The 18288-nt window shown below is 45.9% G+C and overlaps 1 long non-coding RNA gene across 3 annotated transcripts in view; it reads left to right on the plus strand.

Moving 5' to 3' along the window:
- The window catches only part of LOC128347982 (uncharacterized), a 39631-nt gene extending 35256 nt beyond the window's left edge, over nucleotides 1-4375 (plus strand). For all 3 annotated transcript variants that reach the window (XR_008317862.1, XR_008317863.1, XR_008317861.1), the window contains one exon: nucleotides 1551-4375. This is a non-coding gene — a long non-coding RNA (uncharacterized LOC128347982). The remainder of the gene's footprint in view (nucleotides 1-1550) is intronic.
- Nucleotides 4376-18288: the final 13913 nt, after the last annotated feature.

The following is an 18288-nucleotide window of genomic DNA, read 5'->3' on the forward strand; positions in this document are numbered from 1 at the left end:
ACAGGATATAATAGAGGCTCCTCATTCAGAAGACAACAGTCCTCTTGAACAGTGAAGCAGCAGACCCTCTAGCCCTGCACATTAAGAGTGCTGTGGCACTCCTTAATGGAAAATTGGTTTGTTGCCTACAAAGCTTACACCACAATAAATCTCACCAACTTCTGTAGCATGTTCACAAGTGGTACCGAGAGCACATTTTTGCATCTCACACTCAGAGGTGCAGCTAGGTAATTTTGGAGCCTGGACAGAAAGGCCTTGGGAGGCTCCCTCCCCTGCAAATTAAGCATCAACATGCTCCGCCAGGTGACCACACCACTCAAGACAGACTAAAGAGGATTTGTGGGCCTCCAGGGGCCGTGGAGGCCCTGGACTTCAGCCCCAAAGTCCAGGGGTAAGAGTGCCTCTGCTCACACTATACAAAGTTCCCCTACCCAGGCTTAGAACAGCAGTCCATCAAGCACAATATTGTCTGCCCTGATTGTCAGGGAAGGGGTCTTTCCCACCACCTGCAATCCTTTTTTTTAAAAAAGCTGGCAATGCCAGAGATTGAACATTCTGCATGCAAAGCTATAGTCCCTGCCCACAATATTTGTAGGCCTAAGTCAGGGTTCTCAAACTGCTGCCCTCCTGCTGATGTAGGCCCCCAACTCCCATCATTCTGGATACTGGCCATTGTGTCAGGGAATGCTGGGAGTTGTAGTCCAACAACAGTTGGAGGGCTATATTTTGAGACCCCTGGCCCAAGTGAATAACTACTATGCACTTTTAGATTTGCAGGGATATGGTTGTTAGATCAACTGAGAGCCATGCAGAAAGGTGGATTTACATCCATATTCCAACTCCCATGCTTTTGTTGTGTCATTTGCTCTACCTGAAGCATATTATTGGCCCATGACTGTTATCATGGAGCTGTAAACTTTCTGGTTGTTACAAGTGGGAGAATATCCTCATTCACACGAGCTGGAGGACAATATGGCCACCTCTATGGTGGGAAAGCCCCATAGGTGAACAGGGGTGCAGAGAGTCAGCTGCAGTGTCATCAAAAATGTGTAAGTGAACATTAAAGTGATCTTTGAGACATTTGTGGAAATGGCTACAGTTTGTACGTCAAACTGACCCTTCCTTCTGGAATCTAGCTTCAACTGTTGCTAATTTAAACATGTTTGATCTGGTGGTCCCTGCTAGATGAGGCTGAAGAAAAGACCAGAACATAAATCTAATCTCTTCCTCATGTGGAGGAGACATAGAAAGAAGGGAAGGAGGAAAACACCAGATGATGGAGCATATCAAGAGCCCACCACAGGAATTTAACTAATGAGCTCCTTTAGTGACATCTCTTCAGCCTGACCTATAAAAGCTTTTGGTGGTGTGATCCTTATACTGTGCAGCAGGGGTTCCCAACTTTGGGTCCCCAGGTGTTGCTAGACTACAGCGTGGCTGGGGTGATGGGAATTTTAGTACAACAACATCAGGAATCCCAGGTTGGGAACCTCTGCTGCAAAGGAATCAAGAGGGCAAGTGGTCAGTCATCCTTTCTTTCTTTTTTACAGTGGGGGCGGGGAAGGACTGCAAAGCTCAACAGACATAGTTCATGGTAAGTGTGTGTGGGCTATGCAGATCCAAGCCAGATGAACCTCCATCATTCTAAGACGTGCCTGTGTACCACAAGCAAAGACTGAACTGATAATCTCCAGAGCAAACAATAGCAGTCCAACAGACCAGGTTATAAATCCACTGACTTCATCATAGATGGCTAGAGACCATAACCGACTGTCTAATCTCCCTCATGGGGATTACACAAGGATCCAGGATCTGGTTTTTCAGAGGCTATAACTCACTCTCCACATCAGGTTTTAAATCTGAAGGGAAATCTTGATCTCGTCCAGCTGACCGGCTCATCTGAAAGCACCCAACCTCTTAACAAAGGACATTCCTCATTCCAAACAGAAGTCTCTTCTCCCCCCACCCCCCAGAATATGCCAACTATTTCCAGTCATCACATCCACCTTCCCTACGGAAATCCCTGGTGTTGTGTTTGGCCGTATATATTTAAGGAGGCTCATGCCCTTTAAGCCCTGGCATGGACTGGCACCCTCACACTAGAGAAAAACAGCCTGGCAAAGGTTAACATTTGGCACTATGGAACATAATGAAGTGCTAACTTGTCATTTTTTTTTAATGAAGTTGTGGCACTGGAGATTTATAGTTGCTAATGAGGCAGAATAATAATTAGTCATTTTTTAATGAGGCTGATGATCACTCAGACAGAGACAGACAGGAAAATGGGTCTTAGCTTTGGACTAATTTTCTTCTGGTAATTGTGTGACATGCCTGACTGCCTGGAACCCACCAGCCAGCCCCTTTCCTTCTTCCTCTGCTGGGCCGTCTGTGCCAAGTTGCACTGTCTGCCCTTCTCCTCTGCATCCATGGAGGACAGGGTGTGAGCAGATGAGGCTGTCTGCTTGCCAGATGAGAGCATTCACATTTAGAGGACATTGTGACACATTCCTCGCCAGCAGAATGGCACCTGCCCAAGTGATCCTTGGCTATTGGCCACAGATAATGGGAAGGTGTGAGTGAGTGACAGCTCTCTAATAGTTGGCTAAAACGAGCTGCTATCATATGGCAGATGGCGTCAAGGCAAGAGTTCAGCCTTATAATTACTCACCCCAGTGACCTCAGAAGTATGTGTGTGTGTGTGTGCATGTGTGTGCGTGGGTGGGGGAACAGATCCCATCTCTGGGCCTTCTTTCTGCCATTTCAGCCTGAAATCAAGTTGAGTGCCGTTAACCACTTAAGGCAAGGGTTCCCAAACTGGGTTCCCCAGATGAGGTTGGACTACAACTCCCATCATCCCAAAAGCTGCTGTGGCTGTGGATGATGGGAGTTGTAGTCCAACATCACCTGGGGACACAAGATTGGGAACCCCTGATTAAAGGGAAAGATTAGGCAAGAGATGCCAGGCACTTCTAAGTTGAGCTCTCTTCCATAGACTCTCCCAGTTCTCTCTTGATGTCACCCTTTTAGGGCTATATAGGAACAACCAGTGCAAGTCCACAACCATCGTCCAGTTGCTTTCTGTATGCCCTCTGAAGCTGGTGTTAGAAAACAACTTCCCTGCCCACTTGCCATTCACAAGTGCATTCATGGTAGCTCTCCATTTTTTGAACTCCAAACACTGCTGCAGATGTGTTCTCTGACTGCCTTGACTAACAGATGTTGATATTCCCTTTAGGAATGCCCTAAAGTCCATTTCATTTCTGACTGTGAGCTCTCCAGACTAATTGGTGGGGGATATGTTGTTTGTTTAAAACTTGCTGTATTAATTTCTTCAGGAGTCATCCTAATTTTCATATTTCATCTTTAACAGGGCAAAATAAGTAATTTCATTTTCCTCTCTCGCATCTTCCACCTCTCACCTTTCCATTAGCTTTTTGTTTCTGTGTGGAAGTTAAAACGTATCCTTCTCTTTGCCTTTCTCTGTGAGGATGATCTCTCTATGATCATTGCTGTTATCCTGCTTCTTGCATTTTGTTTGGTTTCATTCCTTTTTGCCACAGGGTGTATATACACAGTGCTCAAGATGTGGGCCCACCATTCATTTGTACCGAAATACTATGAAAGGCTTCTGTATTATTCTCTTGGCCTTTCCTAACACTTTGTTTGCCTTTTTGATAGCTGCAGCCTGATGGTTTTCAGCGAACCTTCCACAATGATTCTGAGATCTCTTTCACATTCCTTTCATCCTTTACAAACTGATTACCTTTCTGCTTCTGAAACTGCTACAAGAAAAACTCTGCTGGCTGTTCCACAGACGCTCAAAATGGGAAAGTTCTCCTCAGGTCATTCGGTTCACACCCTGCCTTCAGACGGTGGAGCGTTATTCCCCACCATGTATTTATTATGTTTGGACTATCCTAGCTTGAGCTCTGAGACTTCTAGCCCTGCTTCTTGTGAAATTACTCATCAGTGTGGTAGACTTTGCGGAGGGAACATTTCTACTGCTTTTTTTTTTTAATGCAAATTTTTCCATCTTCCCTCACTTTAGTCCTCTTTTGCTGGATGCCCCTCAGGGTGAGTCATGGAAAAGTGTTATTTGCTTCCTTTTCATTGTTCCAAATTTGCAAAGAATAACTCATACTTGGAAGGTGTTAGTATGAAATGGAAATATTTGTGCAATATGAAGTAAAGATTTCTCTGAAATGATACTATAGGTTTCACCATGCATTAAATTAAGGAAGGGAATTCACACAGACCCTACATATCCAGTTTATGGTGGAAAGATCAGTTAACGCATATGCTTCCAGTAATACAGTACGCAATTAACTGACTGTAAAGTTGAGAACGTCAAGCCACAATAAAACAGTTCTTCTTTTGAGGTTTCAAAGAACTTTTGTCTTCCTTCCAGTGCCCATGAACTGCCTGATGCCCATTGTTATGACAAGAAGAGTATATAGGGGGTGGGCCTGCATCTTGCAAGAAACTGTGTACAGACCCAGACTGCAACCCAATGTGGGATCTATCCTGTCACCAATAGCTGGGCCACCAAGCAGGAGAGAGAGAGAGAGAGAGCGAGAGAGAGAGAGAGAGAGAGAGAGAGAGAGCCCTCACCACAGTGTAGTCTCAAAGCCTGACATGTTATTTCCCCCTCTAGAATAAATGGCAGCCATTCACTTATATAGGAGAAAGTAAATGAGTGCAACTGGGGTGGCTGCTAAATCTGCTCCCCGCCCCTGCTGATGTCAGCCATTGAATCAAGCCTGCTTCTGTCTGACAAGCCCTATCCTGGGTTCTGTTTCTTGGCCATGCTTGAAGGTGACAGAATGTTTGGAACTGATAGATAGATAGATAGATAGATAGATAGATAGATAGATAGATAGATTCTGTATTATCTCTCTCTGTCCTCATATCCTGACACATCCCTGCTTGTGACCTTCACTTGTCCAACCCCAGCACCCACAACCATCCAAAGGGAGTATCCTGCTTCATTAAACAACACTGCTTTTTCTCCCTTTCTGCCCCTTATGCCTGGAACTGCCTCCCAGAATGCCTTCTCTCTTATTTCTTCTATGTCACTCCTCAAAGCCACCTTTTGCATGAAGTGTTAGCCCAAACTCCTAGTCCTCTGACTATACCTAAGCCTATGTAAGTCTACATGAATTAATCAAAAAATCTTCCCAAATCTTTTCCTGCTTCCACTGCTGTCTCCTTGTGCTTCTTTGAAATATATCCTAACAAAAACATATTTTTGTTATGTTTTATTTGGTATTTAGACCAAGAACATACTCTTGTGGCGGTGTTATATTGGTTTGCTTGAAATATGTCCCTAAGGATCACACAGCCCTCAGGGACATATTTATGCAAGCTGAAAGAGCTTTTGCAGAGAGGGGAGAAAAGCAAAATTTGCTTCCCCATTCCTATCCCTGTGTGCTGGGTTGTGCAGCAAGACTTCAGTACAGCTAGTCTCCTGGCTCCCTGGAAAAACCATTGGAGAATGTTGGCCATTATCTAGGTTGGAGTAGATTAGGTTACTTTGTATTATCTTTTGTTGTGCAAACTCAAATCTGAGAGGCAAACTACATGTCCCATTTAAAGCATATTAGCTCTGTCTTCATTTTCTGTATTCAATAGCAGCTGGATCAGGGCCCAGTAGTTTGGGACTATGGTGGCAGGGGTAAGGGATTTTATCCCACTGGCGCCAATGGGATCTTTTTTCTAGAGTAAATAGCAGCCAAATTGGGGCACTCTGCAAATCATAACTGTGAAAGGGGCAAAGAGTCTTGATCCCCACCCCCCCCTCCCCGATCTAGCTGATATTGACTAAAGAAAACTAAGCCTCTCAGGGTTAATAATGCCTTGAATGTCACGTGTAGATGGCCCTCAGAAGCAGCATTGGCAGCAAACATCATTCTGAGTCTCCTTTATGCTGGTTCCATTCTCAGTTGTGCGGCACTAACACCATTAACTTAAATGGCAGCCACACAGACAGGTCCGGAGGAGGTTATTCCATTTAGGCCTCGATGCCTGGCTGCGAAGATTCTCCTGCAAGCACTGAAGCTTGCAAGTTGATAGCTGGGCCTTCCAGCCTGCCGTGCCCTTGTGAACCTGCCTCAAAGATCGATGACAGGCACATCAGCCACAGAACGCACAGACAGGGCCGGAATATTCATTGCCTCTCAGAGGACCACTGCCTAATACAAATAACTGGGGTTTGCGAGCACTGCACAGCTGACCAGGCTCGGGAAATGCCTGAAGAACTTTATGAGGTGACAGCAACTGGCCTTTTGCTTGAAACCCTAAACTTCAGATACACACAGGTGCAGTGTAAGTCTCTGTCAGTGAGGGCAATGGAGGGGGGCAGATTAATTTGAGATGAGGGCTAATTGCAAAAGTGGCTGTCTGGGCTTAGAGCTCAGGTCGATCCCTTCACGCATACTGCCTTTAAACAAAAATAGTCTCCAAGCTGTTTATACAGCAAAAAGGATGAAATGGTGCTTCCCTGCCCCAAAGGGGCTCACAGTCTAAAAAGAAGCACAGTGGAGACCAGTGGCGCTCTTACCCCTGGACTTCGGGGGCAAAGTCCAGTGCCTCCACACCTCCTCAGGCCCCCCCCCATCCTCTTTAGTCTGTCCTGGGTGGTGTGGTCACCACTGGCCTATACTTCACACTGCACTAACTTGTGGGGAGGGGGTTCCAGCTGGGGGGAGGGGGCTATCCAAAGGCCTTTATGTCCAGGCTCGAAAATTACCTAGATGCACCTCTGGTGGAGACACCAGTGACAGCCACTGGAGTAGGCTGAATAGGGACAATTGCTCTCTTCCTGCTAAATATAAGAGAGCCACAAAGTAGCTACTTTGACCAGTTGGCAAGGGTGGGTTGACCCTCTCCAGTTGTGCTGATCCTTCTCCATCTTGACCATTATTCCTCTTACAATCCATTCAGTTGGTTAGTTAGTTTTTTCCTGCTTTTCTGTAAAAACACAGCAAGTCGTCTACAAAATTTTAAAGACAGTCAGATTCCAAAACAATAAAATGCTGACCTCACCAATCAAATCAAACAATCCAAAAATAAAGCAGCACATTACAGCACTGAAATGGAAACACATGATAAGCTACCGATTACAAGCTCACTAAAATAAGAGAGTCTTTAAACTAAATCTTTTAAAAAGTATAGAAATGGAGCCAGGTGGATTTCTAGAAAAACCGTATTCCAGAATCTTGGCATCACCACTGAGAAGGCCTTGTCTCAGGCATCTGTCAATCCGATGTCACACAAGGGCAGAATGAGGAGCGGGGACTCTGATGGTGATCTTAGATGTCAGAGAGGTTCATGTGGTTCAACTGGGCCCAAATTATTCAGGCTAAATTCAGTACTTTAAAGCACTAAATGCAGACTAGTTATATATTCCACTTTAGCCCGAGTTGTCTGGCAGCCACATTTTGAACCATTTGAAGTTACCAAACTTTAGATTTAAAGCCTCAGCCTCAGGTAGAGAACATTGCAGCCTAGAAGTAACTGGAACACGGATAACTATAGCCAGATCTGCTTTCTCCAGGATAAGGCTGCAGTTGATGAACCAGGCGCTCATAAAAACCTTATTGGCCACTATTGCCACTTGCATATTCACAGAAAGGACCAAATCAAGATGCTTCCCCAAGCTGCATACCTGCTCCTTCAGGAGGAGTGCAAAGAGAAAGTGTACCGTCAAGTCGATTTTCACTCCTGGCGCCCACAGAGCCCTGTGGGTTTCTTTGGTAGAATACCAAAGGAGGAGTTTAACATTGCCTCCTCCCACGCAGTATGAGATTATGCCTTTCAGCATTTCCCTATATCGCTGCTGCCCGATATAGTAGCAGCGGGGATTCAAACCAGAAACCATCTGCTTGTTAGTCAAGCATTTCCTCATCAAAAAGAGAGAGAAGAGAATCAAGGCAGCTTTAAGTTTCAACAAAAATGCACAAAAGGATAGCTGCTGCAGTCTGGCATTTCCAGTGCATTGGTTCTTCTGGAACCAACTCTCCAGGAAGGATGGGAACATGCCATCCCTGCAAGTTGATGCAGAAGGGTGTCAAAATGGATGCTGTTATTGAAAGCTGCTGAACCCAAGGAGAATTGGCAGGAACACATTCTCCATGTCTGTCCCACCATTCCACACTCCAAAGTCTGCAGATGCTTTCCATTTCTAATCTACAACGGTCTCATCATCCCTGGCATCCCATGTTTCAAGCCTTCCTTGATTACAGTTGAGGCAAAGGCCAAATTCAGAAGCAATAGGAAACTAGAGGTCCCTTCACCTCTGGTTTCCATTAGGGATGTGTGAAACGTTTCAGATACAAAATGTTTTGTACCCAAAACAGCCTGTTTCGGGTGTTTTGTAGACAAAACAAAACACCCATTTTCCAGATCCAAAAGTTTTCTATACAAAACAAAACGTCACTGTTTCGGCTACAAAACGTTTTGTAGTGGATCTCCATTTTGTAGTGATCTCTGAGTCAGTCTCCATTTTGTGTTTGACATCTCTTTGAATTTCCCACCCTTCCAGCCTTCTGATCGGTGACCTAAATCATGGGCTGACCTGCTGACAATTCCCTCCTTGTTCCCCATTGGCTCTTTTGCTTCTTGCCACTCTTTCCTGACCCCACATTGGCCAGGGGAAGTGTTGCTAACCCATGGGGTGCTGGGTTCTGTTGTTTCTGTGGTGTTCTGAGTGTAGATTCTCTGGTAGCATATGAGAGTGGATTCTTGTTTTTCACTGAAAATCTCATATGCCACCAGAGAATCTACAATGAACACCTCAGAAACACAAAACCCAGTACCCCAAGGGCTTGTGGGTATGGAGGTGGTTGGCACCCTATGTGCACTACACAACCCCTCGCTCTGGGGAACCCCAGTGCCCCCCAAGTGGAATTATGGGGCTGCTGAAACCTCCATTATTCCCTATGGGAGAAATCTTAAAAAACACATAAACTTCAACAATTCACAAAAGAGCAGCCCTTTGCCCAATGGAGAGGAGAACTGGTCTTGTGGCTGAGCATGACTTGTCTCCATAGCTAAGCAGGATCTGCCCTGGTTGCATATGAATGGGAGACTAGAAGTGTGAGCAATGCAAGATATTCCCCTCAGGGGATGAAGCTGCTCTGGGAAGAGCAGAAGGTTTCAAGTTCCCTCCCTGGCTTGTCCAAGATAGGGCTGAGAGAGATTCCTGCCTGCAACCTTGGAGAAGCTGCTGCCAGTCTGTGAAGACAATTCTGAGGTAGTTAGACCAATGGTCTGATTCAGTATATGGCAGTTTCCTATGTTCCCAATTCTTTTGAGATAATTCTGGAAGTTTCCTTGCCCCCATTGGACACTACCACCCACCACACTCCACTCTGGGTCATCCCTTTCCCCTTGATTTGAAGCAATACATTTGCTGGAATCCCCATTATTCCCTATGGGAAAATTCTTAAAGATTTGTAAACTTAAAAAATTCACAAAAAAATCAGCCCTTTGCCTAATTCCTTTGAAATTTGGGTGGTAGCTTCCACCCATTGGACACTACCACCACCATCCACTCTTTTTGCCCTGGGACCCTTTTTAAAAATCCAAATCGATTCGGATTCGGAAAGTTTGGCTACAAAACAAAACAGAGCTGATTCGGATTCAGAAAATTTGGGTACGAAACAAAACGGGGGTGTTTCGATTTGAATACAAATCGAAACAAGAAAATTCCAAAATGCACACCCCTAGTTTCCATAGCTATATATCCAAATTTGGGGAACCAGAGTTAAAGGCGAAAAAGGACTTGTGGTTTTCCTCCCCAAACTCCACTCTGAACCTTCGCTCTGAACCTTTGTTTCAGAGTGGAGTTTGGCCACATTCAACTCCAGTTTTGCAGCACCAGCATTACATCCAAACACTGGCACCGCAGTTTCAGCCCCATGGAGTTGAGGGAGGAAGCTCCTCCCTCACTCTGGCCGAATTGGCTGTGCAAGCTGTACTTCAGTCAAGAAGCAAGCCTGCATAGCCAGCACCCCTGCCTCTCTGCAGTCTTACTGACTGCAGAGGCAGCTCTCCAGAATGTCCAAATTTGTATGAGAGAACAGGGGGTCCCCCTGTGGACCTGCGGTTCTTTGTTATTTCTTCAGGTGGCCACCATCTTTTCTTTCTTTTTGTTTCTCCACAATTCCAGCAGTGAGCCCTATAATCTTCCTCCAGTATCCCAGAGCCACACACAACACACACACACACACACACACACACACACACACACACACACACACCCCTAAGCTTAGCCAAAGGGTGTGAACCAAAGTTCCTATGAAGTAAATTGTGCCAATATTCATAATGTGTTTTTAGATGATTCCCACAAATCACTCCTGCACCTGCAAAGATATACAAAATGCATGAAACTAGCTCCTAGTCAGAGTCACAAATTGCCAAGTCCTTCCAGAATGCTGAAGTTTCTGGCAGCCAGTTGTGCATATTAATCATCCAGACATCTATTTCTTTGCACTTTTGTATGGATGTGGGGGTCCTGATGAGCACTAAAAAAACTTGTGTCTTTAGTGCCTATCATGAGATGTAGCCCTTAAACATACGACAACAGATATTTTGTATTATTCTTTGCTCCCTTTTCTCTCTCTTCACCACCCCACTAAGTTTAGGTTCAAGAAACCTTCATCCCATCCTTTTGAGTCTAGTGAGAGAGATCACTGTATGGGCACAGCTCTGGCAGTCACTAAGTGAACCGGTAGTCCTCCATGACATGTGCAGATGTTTCTCAGAAGAGGCTTATCCACAAGTCTGAATTCCCAGCATTCCACATAGGGCTGCTGGGCTTTAAGAGATACCGTATTTTATGGACTATAAGACTCACTTTTTTCCTCGAAAAATATCCGCCAAAATTCAGGAGCGTCTTATATGTTTTAACAGTTTAATATGTTAAAACTCTGAAAAACTGGATTAAAATTAAGGTGCGTCTTATAGTCCGTAGCGTCTTATAGTCCGTAAAATACAGTAAGTGGCATTTCTTAGACACCAAATATTCTTTCAACCATGAAGCAACTGCTGTGCCTAGGACACGGCAGGCTTTGTTCCACTCAGCAGTGATGGACAGTAGCTGGCTCATGTCTAAAAATTGATGGCACTTATTAATTTGTAGTTGATTCCGCCCTATCATGCAAACTCACAATACGGGATACATTTAAAACCAGAGAAAGAATGTAGTTTAGAAAGATGCTACTTTACAACAAGCTAGAGAAGTCTCTTTGCTTCCAGCAAAATGCAGGGGCAGAACCACCACTGGGCCAACGGATTCAAAGAAACCGGGCCGGGCCCAATCAGGGGCCACACCAACTATGTGGTTCATGCTCTCTATGGCATCATAGCCTGTGTCATTAAAGCAGAGTTAAACCCATATCAGCCAGAAGGTGTGACACTTGGATAGTTGACTAGCTTGCTAGAGTAACAAAGATCACAATGACCTCAGAGGGTCTGCGATATTTGGCTTTAGCAACTCACTTGCAAAAGGGAGAGAGAGCGCAAGAAAAGTAGTTCAGCCCTTTTGGAGCATATTAGCACCTTGTTATTAACCTTAAAAATGTCTCAGAAATGGTGAGGCCAAACCTTTCTTGAAGCCCTTCTTACTGGCAAAAGCAGGATGTTGTTATAAAAGTGCTAAGCAAAAGGCACTCTACACATGCTCACGGGAACTCAGTTATTAATTCATATATTCCAGGGCTGAGACCCAGCTTCACTAAAGCACCATCTATATCTTATACACTAATGACCTCACATTACCTTAAAGGCCACAAAAATTCTGGGGCTCACAGTTGGTTCTTTCAGGCCACCAAGGAAATCAACAAAGCCAAAGGTAAATCCATACCGGCTACAGCAAAATTCTACAGATAAATCATTTTCAGTCAGGGATTATCCATCAATTTTTCATTTGTTTAAAAAAGCTAATCCCTTTTAACCTGTCTTTTTTTGCATAATAGACTGAATTATTTCATTACTGTATCAAAACCCACTAACCTGCTTTTAGAGGAATCATGCCTTTTAGAAGGACTTGATGTCATTAATTAAAGATGACTAAGAACGCATCAGTTTCACCACTAAAAAAAAATATGTGTGCACATCTTTAAAATTTCCAGCCTGCAGCTGCATTTCAGCCATCTCAGAGCAGTTGTTCCATTGAGTTGTGATACACAAAGCTGCCCAGTATGATTCATCATCAAAGCAGAGGCCTCCTTTGGAGAATTTAAAGAACCAAACACATATTCTTCTGGGACAAATGAAGGCACCATGCAGTGAGAGCAGGATGCTAATATCCTGCTGCTGGGATCTAAAAAGCAAATGGGAGGTCACTATTAACTCCCCCCCTCTTTTTTTGCTGACTGTAGAGCAATTAGCAGATAATAATTCAAGGGTACTCAAGGGCAGTTTAGGGATCTGTACGAATCAGTTCAGAGGCCCTTTTATGGACCTCCGAACCACTTTGAAGATCCGGTAGTTCGGCCAGTTTGACAGCGGGAGGTTGACCTTTAAGGAGCAGGGAGAATTCTCTTAACCCAGCCACCCCCGCTGTGTTTCCCCCCACCAGCACTGTCTGCAAAATCGCTGGCATGGGGCAGCAGTGTACCCACTTACCGCCCTGGTCAGCGTCAGACCAGAAGTGGCTGGTGTGCATGCTCACAGCACGCATGCACATTAGGGATGTGCGAACCGGTTCAAATTCGAACCAGTTCAAATTCAAACCAGGGTGGTTCGAAGGTTCGAATTTGAACCGAACCAGCCATCAGGTTAGAGCTGCAGGTTCGAATTTGAACTGAACCAGGGGGTGGTTTGATTCGAACTGGTTAGAGCCAGTTTGAACCTGATTGGACATCCAAAAATTGGTAGGATGGTAGCTGATACCCAGGGGTACCTGCCACCCAAACGCCAAAGCAATCAGACACTCGTACAATTTTTATGATTTTTTGAAAATTATTTCTATTTTTTCTCATAGGGTATAATGGGACTCCAACCAACCCATTATTCCTCATTGTGGAGCACCCATGGGTGCCAACAACCACCCAAACCCTGAAGCAATCGGACAGTACTATGATTTTTTTATGAATATTTGAAATATTTTCAATTATTGTCCTCATAGAGTATAATGGGACCCGAACCAGTCCATATCCCCTATTGTGGAGCACATAGGGGCACAAATGAGGGGTGGTTGGTAGACAGACAGGGTTTACTACCACCCACAAAACCCCAAGGCAATTGGACACTCCTCTGATTATTGGTGAATTGTTAAAGTATTTTTGAATTCCTCATAGGGAATAATTAGGATTGGAGCAAATGTATAGCTTCACGTCGGGGGGAAAGGGGTGTCGTAGAGTGGATTGTGGTGGGTGGTAGTTCCTAGGGTGGGCAAGGAAGCTACCAGAATTATTTGAAAGGAATTGGGCAAAGGGCTGATTTTTAAGTGATTTTTGAAGTTTACGTGTCTTTAAGGTTTTTCTCCATAAAGAAGCATGGAGGTGTCAGCAAATTTATAGCTTCACGTCGGGGGCAAAGGGGTGGCCTAGAGCAGTGTGGGGTTGGTGGTAGTGCCCAAGGGGGGCCAGGAAGCTATCAGAATTATTTGAAAGGAATTGGGCAAAGGGCTGATTTTTAAGTGATTTTTGAAGTTTATGTGTCTTTAAGGTTAGCAATGAGAGTGGATTCATGGTTTGTCATTGAAAATCTTATATGCTACCAAAGAATCTACACTCAGAACACTTCAGAAACAACAAAACCCAGTACCCCACAAGTGGCTTTAAGGTTTTTCTCCATAGGGAAGAATGGAGGTTTCAGCAGCCCCATAACTGCACTTGGGGGGTGTTGGAGTGGCCCAGAGCGAGGGTGCCAACCAGCTCCATGGGTAGCTAACCCCCTCCATGGGTTGCTAACTTTGTGGATAGTAGGCACCCCTGGTTGTCTACCACCTACCCCACATTTGTGCCCCTTGGTGCTCCACAATAGGGGATATGGGCTGGTTTGGATCCTATTATACCCTATGACAAAAATAATTAAAAATATTTCAAATATTCATAAAAAAATCATAGGGGTGTCTGATTGCTTCGGGGTTTGCATAGTTGTTGGCACCCATGGGTGCTTCACAATAAGGAATAATGGGTGGGTTGGCGTCCCATTATATCCTATGAGAAAAAAATAGAAATAATTTTCAAAAATTCATAAAAAATTGTACAATAGCAATAGCACTTACATTTATATACCGCTCTATAACCGGAAGCTCTCTAAGCGGTTTACAATGATTTAGCATATTGCCCCCAACATTCTGGGTACTCATTTTACCGACCTCGGAAGGATGGAAGGCTGAGTCAACCTTGAGCCCCTGGTCAGGATCGAACTTGTAACCTTCTGGTTACAGGGCGGCAGTTTTACCACTGCACCACCAGGGGCTCAAGTGTCCGATTGGTTTAGGGTTTGGGTGCCAGGTACCCCTGGTGCCAGATACCATCCAACCAATTTTTGGGTGTCTGAAGCAGTTCAAATTCAAACCGAACCAGGGGGAGGTTCGAGCAAAACCTAAACCAAACCACCCCCTCCTGGTTCGAACCTGGTTTGAATTCGAACCGAACTGGGCAAACCAGTTTTGTGCACATCCCTAATGCACATGCGCACTGGCCACTTCTGGTCTGACACTGACTGGGGCAGCTAGAGGATACCCTGCCACCCCGTGCCAGCAATTTTGCTGACAGCACCAATGGGGGAAACACGGGGGGGGGGGGATTTGAAAACACCCTCCCTGCTCCTTAAAGGTAACCCCCTGCCATTGAACTGTCCATCTGCGGTTCTGTGCACATCCATAGGGCAAATCTGCAGGCATAGTGTGGAGACAAGAGGGGGACACTGTTCTATTGGCAGAATCCATTCATACCCACAACTGGGAATTGGGTAGGAGGAATAACCTGGAGCAGTTTCTTAGAAAAATGTAAGCATACATAATGGAAGCAATGCTGGCCCTGCCCCCACATGATTGATTGACCACTGCTGGGGACAACACCACAAGCTGGCATCCATTCATTGGCCAGAGCTGTAAGAATATAAAAATATTTGGTGCTTGATTTGGGGCAGGAGACTGGGGTGGACAAGCCTGAGCAAGGTAACTGTGGGTGAGAGACATCACCCAGGTCAGCTCTATGCAGACTTAAGACTTGACTACAGACAGACTCATACTATAGGAGGGCTAATCTGGCCAAGAAAAGCAGTGTGTCATTGCGTAGAGCTGACTGATATTTCAGCCTTTGTCATGCATTTCTTGGGGATTTGGGGCAAGTCTTTTCACCTGTCTCTAATTCTTTTCCCCCAAGGTGCTCTGCAATTGAGAGGAGAAGGAGGGGAAAAAAGCCCTAACTCTAATAATAGTAGCTAACAGCACATATTTCCATGGCAACATTTCAGCCATCAGCTATTCTGGACATGGCGGCAACAATAGGCAAAGTCTACAATAACCCTCAGCCTCCAACTTCTAAAATCTGACCAGGTCAACATCAGTAGGGGTGACTCACTGCACTGACACACCTGTGATGGAGGGAGGGGGGTAATTCATTTGTGTACTGTCTGGCCTTCACAGCAGGAGCGGGCTCTTGAGTAAGACAAGGTTCCATTTGGAGGGTATTTTAAGTCTGCTTTTCACATTCTGGTTTTCAATGCTTGACTAGCAGATGGTTGTTGGTTCGAATCCCCACGGGTACTATATCAGGCAGCAAAGATATAGGAAGATGCTGAAAGGCATCATGTCATACTGCACATGAAGAGGCAATGGTAAACCCCTTCTACCAAAGAAAACCACAGGGCTCTGTGGGTGCCAGGAGTAGAAATCGACTTGACGGCACTCTTTACCTTTACTAACTTTACATCCTGCCTTTCCTCCATCATGGAACTCATGACAGTGTACATGGCATCCCATGCATCCAGGCAGGTCATGCATCCAGGCAGTGACCAAACTTGCTTAGTTTCAGAAAGGTAGTTGTTCCATGTGCCCTCAGAACATGGCCTGCAAACATTTGTTTGCATAATGACACACTGTCACTAGGGATGTGCCTGGTCCGGAGCAGTCCGGACCAGCACCGAAGGGGGGCCTTTCTTTAAGGGCGGGGAGGGCTTACTTACCCCTCCCGCCTCTTTGCCCCCTCCAGTGCCCGTATTTTACCGAGTAATTGGGGTGCCAGAAACCAGCCGCCCCCGCCCCCCTGCAAGCAGATTAAGGCCAAAGCTACTACTGCCGCCGTCGCCCGCCCGCCCTCCCTCCCAGCAGCCCTCCCTCCCTCCCAGCCATCCGCCCGAGTCCTCACTAGATGTTGTTTTAAAAAAAGAGAGGAGCTCGCGAACAGAGCTCCTCTCTCTGCAAAGTCCCGGACGCTACTGAGGCTTTGCGCGCGCGCGCTGCAAAGGACACCTGGGAGTTCCGCTGGAGGCCTGGTCTACCCGCCGGGACGAGGCCGGCCTCGTCCCGGCGGGTAGACCGGGCCTCCAGCGGAACTCCCAGGCGTCCTTTGCGGTGCACATGAAAAGCCTCAGTAGCGTCTGGGACTTTGCAGAGAGAGGAGCTCTGTTCGCGAGCTCCTCTCTTTTTTTAAAACAACATCTGGTGAGGACTCGGGCGGGCGGCTGGGAGGGAGGGAGGGCGGGCTGCTGGGAGGGAGGGCAGGCGGGCGACAGCGGCAGTAGTAGCTTTGACCCTAATCTGCTCGCGGGGGGGGGGCGGCAGGGGCGGCTGGTTTCCAGCGCCCCAATTACTCGGTAAAATACGGGCGCTGGAGGGGGCAAAGAGGCGGGAGGGGTAAGTAAGCCCTCCCCGCCCTTAAAGAAAGACTCCCCACCCGGACCCGGACCGGCCAGGTCCGAACTGGTCTGGACAGTTCGGAAGCCTTTAGAATGGCCTCCGGACCGGTTCGGACACACCCCTAACTGTCACTCCAATTACAATGTATTCTGGGAGTCACCACATTTTACTTCTACATCATGTGGAGGCACTCTACAACGCATGTCTCTAAGGGTGGCTCATATGGACTGTGAACTAGGATTGAGATCATATTGTTTTATTAGCCTACTTTCCTTAAGGTAAGTAAGCTTATGAGATCATCGAGCTGTATGTGTGTGTGCAAGTGCCCACTTGTGTGTCCCTCACTATCAACTTCTCAATGCCTGGATCAATTTGAGCCAAATTTGGAACAGTTATAGGGACACATAGTGAGACACCTCAATGGTGTAGTTTGTGGTGATGTCATCCACCCCAATTCAAGATGGTGAATGCATGAATGTTTGAGGTGCCAGTGGGAACTGATTTGGACCAAATGTAGTACAATTGTAGAAACACATATGGAGGGACACCTCAACACCATCAATTGTGATGATGTCATCTACCCCAGTTTAAGATGCCAGATTCATGAACGTTTGAGGTGCAAGTGAGCTAACTTGTGAGCCGCCTGATTTGGACCACATTTAGAACAGTTGTAGGGACACCTCATCAGCATAGTTTATGATGATGTCATCCACCTCAGTTATAAATGGCAGACACATGAACATTTGAGGCACAAGTGGGAACCAATTTTCACCAAACTTAGTACAGTTCTAAATTTAGTGTGACACTTTAGTACAGTGTCACACAGGGACACTTCAGTGGCATAGTCGTTGGATGGATGGATGCTTGAACATTTGAGGGGGAAGTAGGCTAACTTGTGAAGATGGTAATTATCAATCAAGATTATCTTGAAAGGAAAGTAGGTAGATTAGTTCTTATCAGAACTTCTTGTTAAATACCAAAGAGGACAGAACTGTAAAAGGCTCTGGGTCCCAATGATGCACCACAATTGGCTGTTACAGAAAGACAGTTCCACTGCTGAGTATTTTTCAGAGATCAAACGTTTCCCTAAATATGGTACCATTGTGAATGCCATGCAAAATCTTGAATTCAGTTCATCATTTCTTTTATTTATATCTATTAAAATATTTCTGTACTATCTCTCAGTCAAAGAATCTCAAAATGGCCAACTTCTTTTAAAAACACTATGAACCGGGTCTCACAATCAGTGAGACCCAGTTTGTAAAGGTAAGCGGAGAGAGCAGGCTAAGCCCGCTCTCCCCGCAGACAAGCAGGGTGGGAGCCCTGGGTAGCTGGATTGGCCGCCCACATGACTGCCGGCTCTGTGACGGAGCTGGCGGGGGTTGGGAGGATCGGGGGCCGCGCAGCCCCCAGAAGCTCCAGTATGCCCTGCGTGAGCATGCAGGGCATACTGGGGAGACCCCCAAGCC

Source organism: Hemicordylus capensis, chromosome 2, assembly GCF_027244095.1.
Source record: "Hemicordylus capensis ecotype Gifberg chromosome 2, rHemCap1.1.pri, whole genome shotgun sequence".
NCBI classification, from domain to species: Eukaryota; Metazoa; Chordata; class Lepidosauria; order Squamata; family Cordylidae; genus Hemicordylus; species Hemicordylus capensis.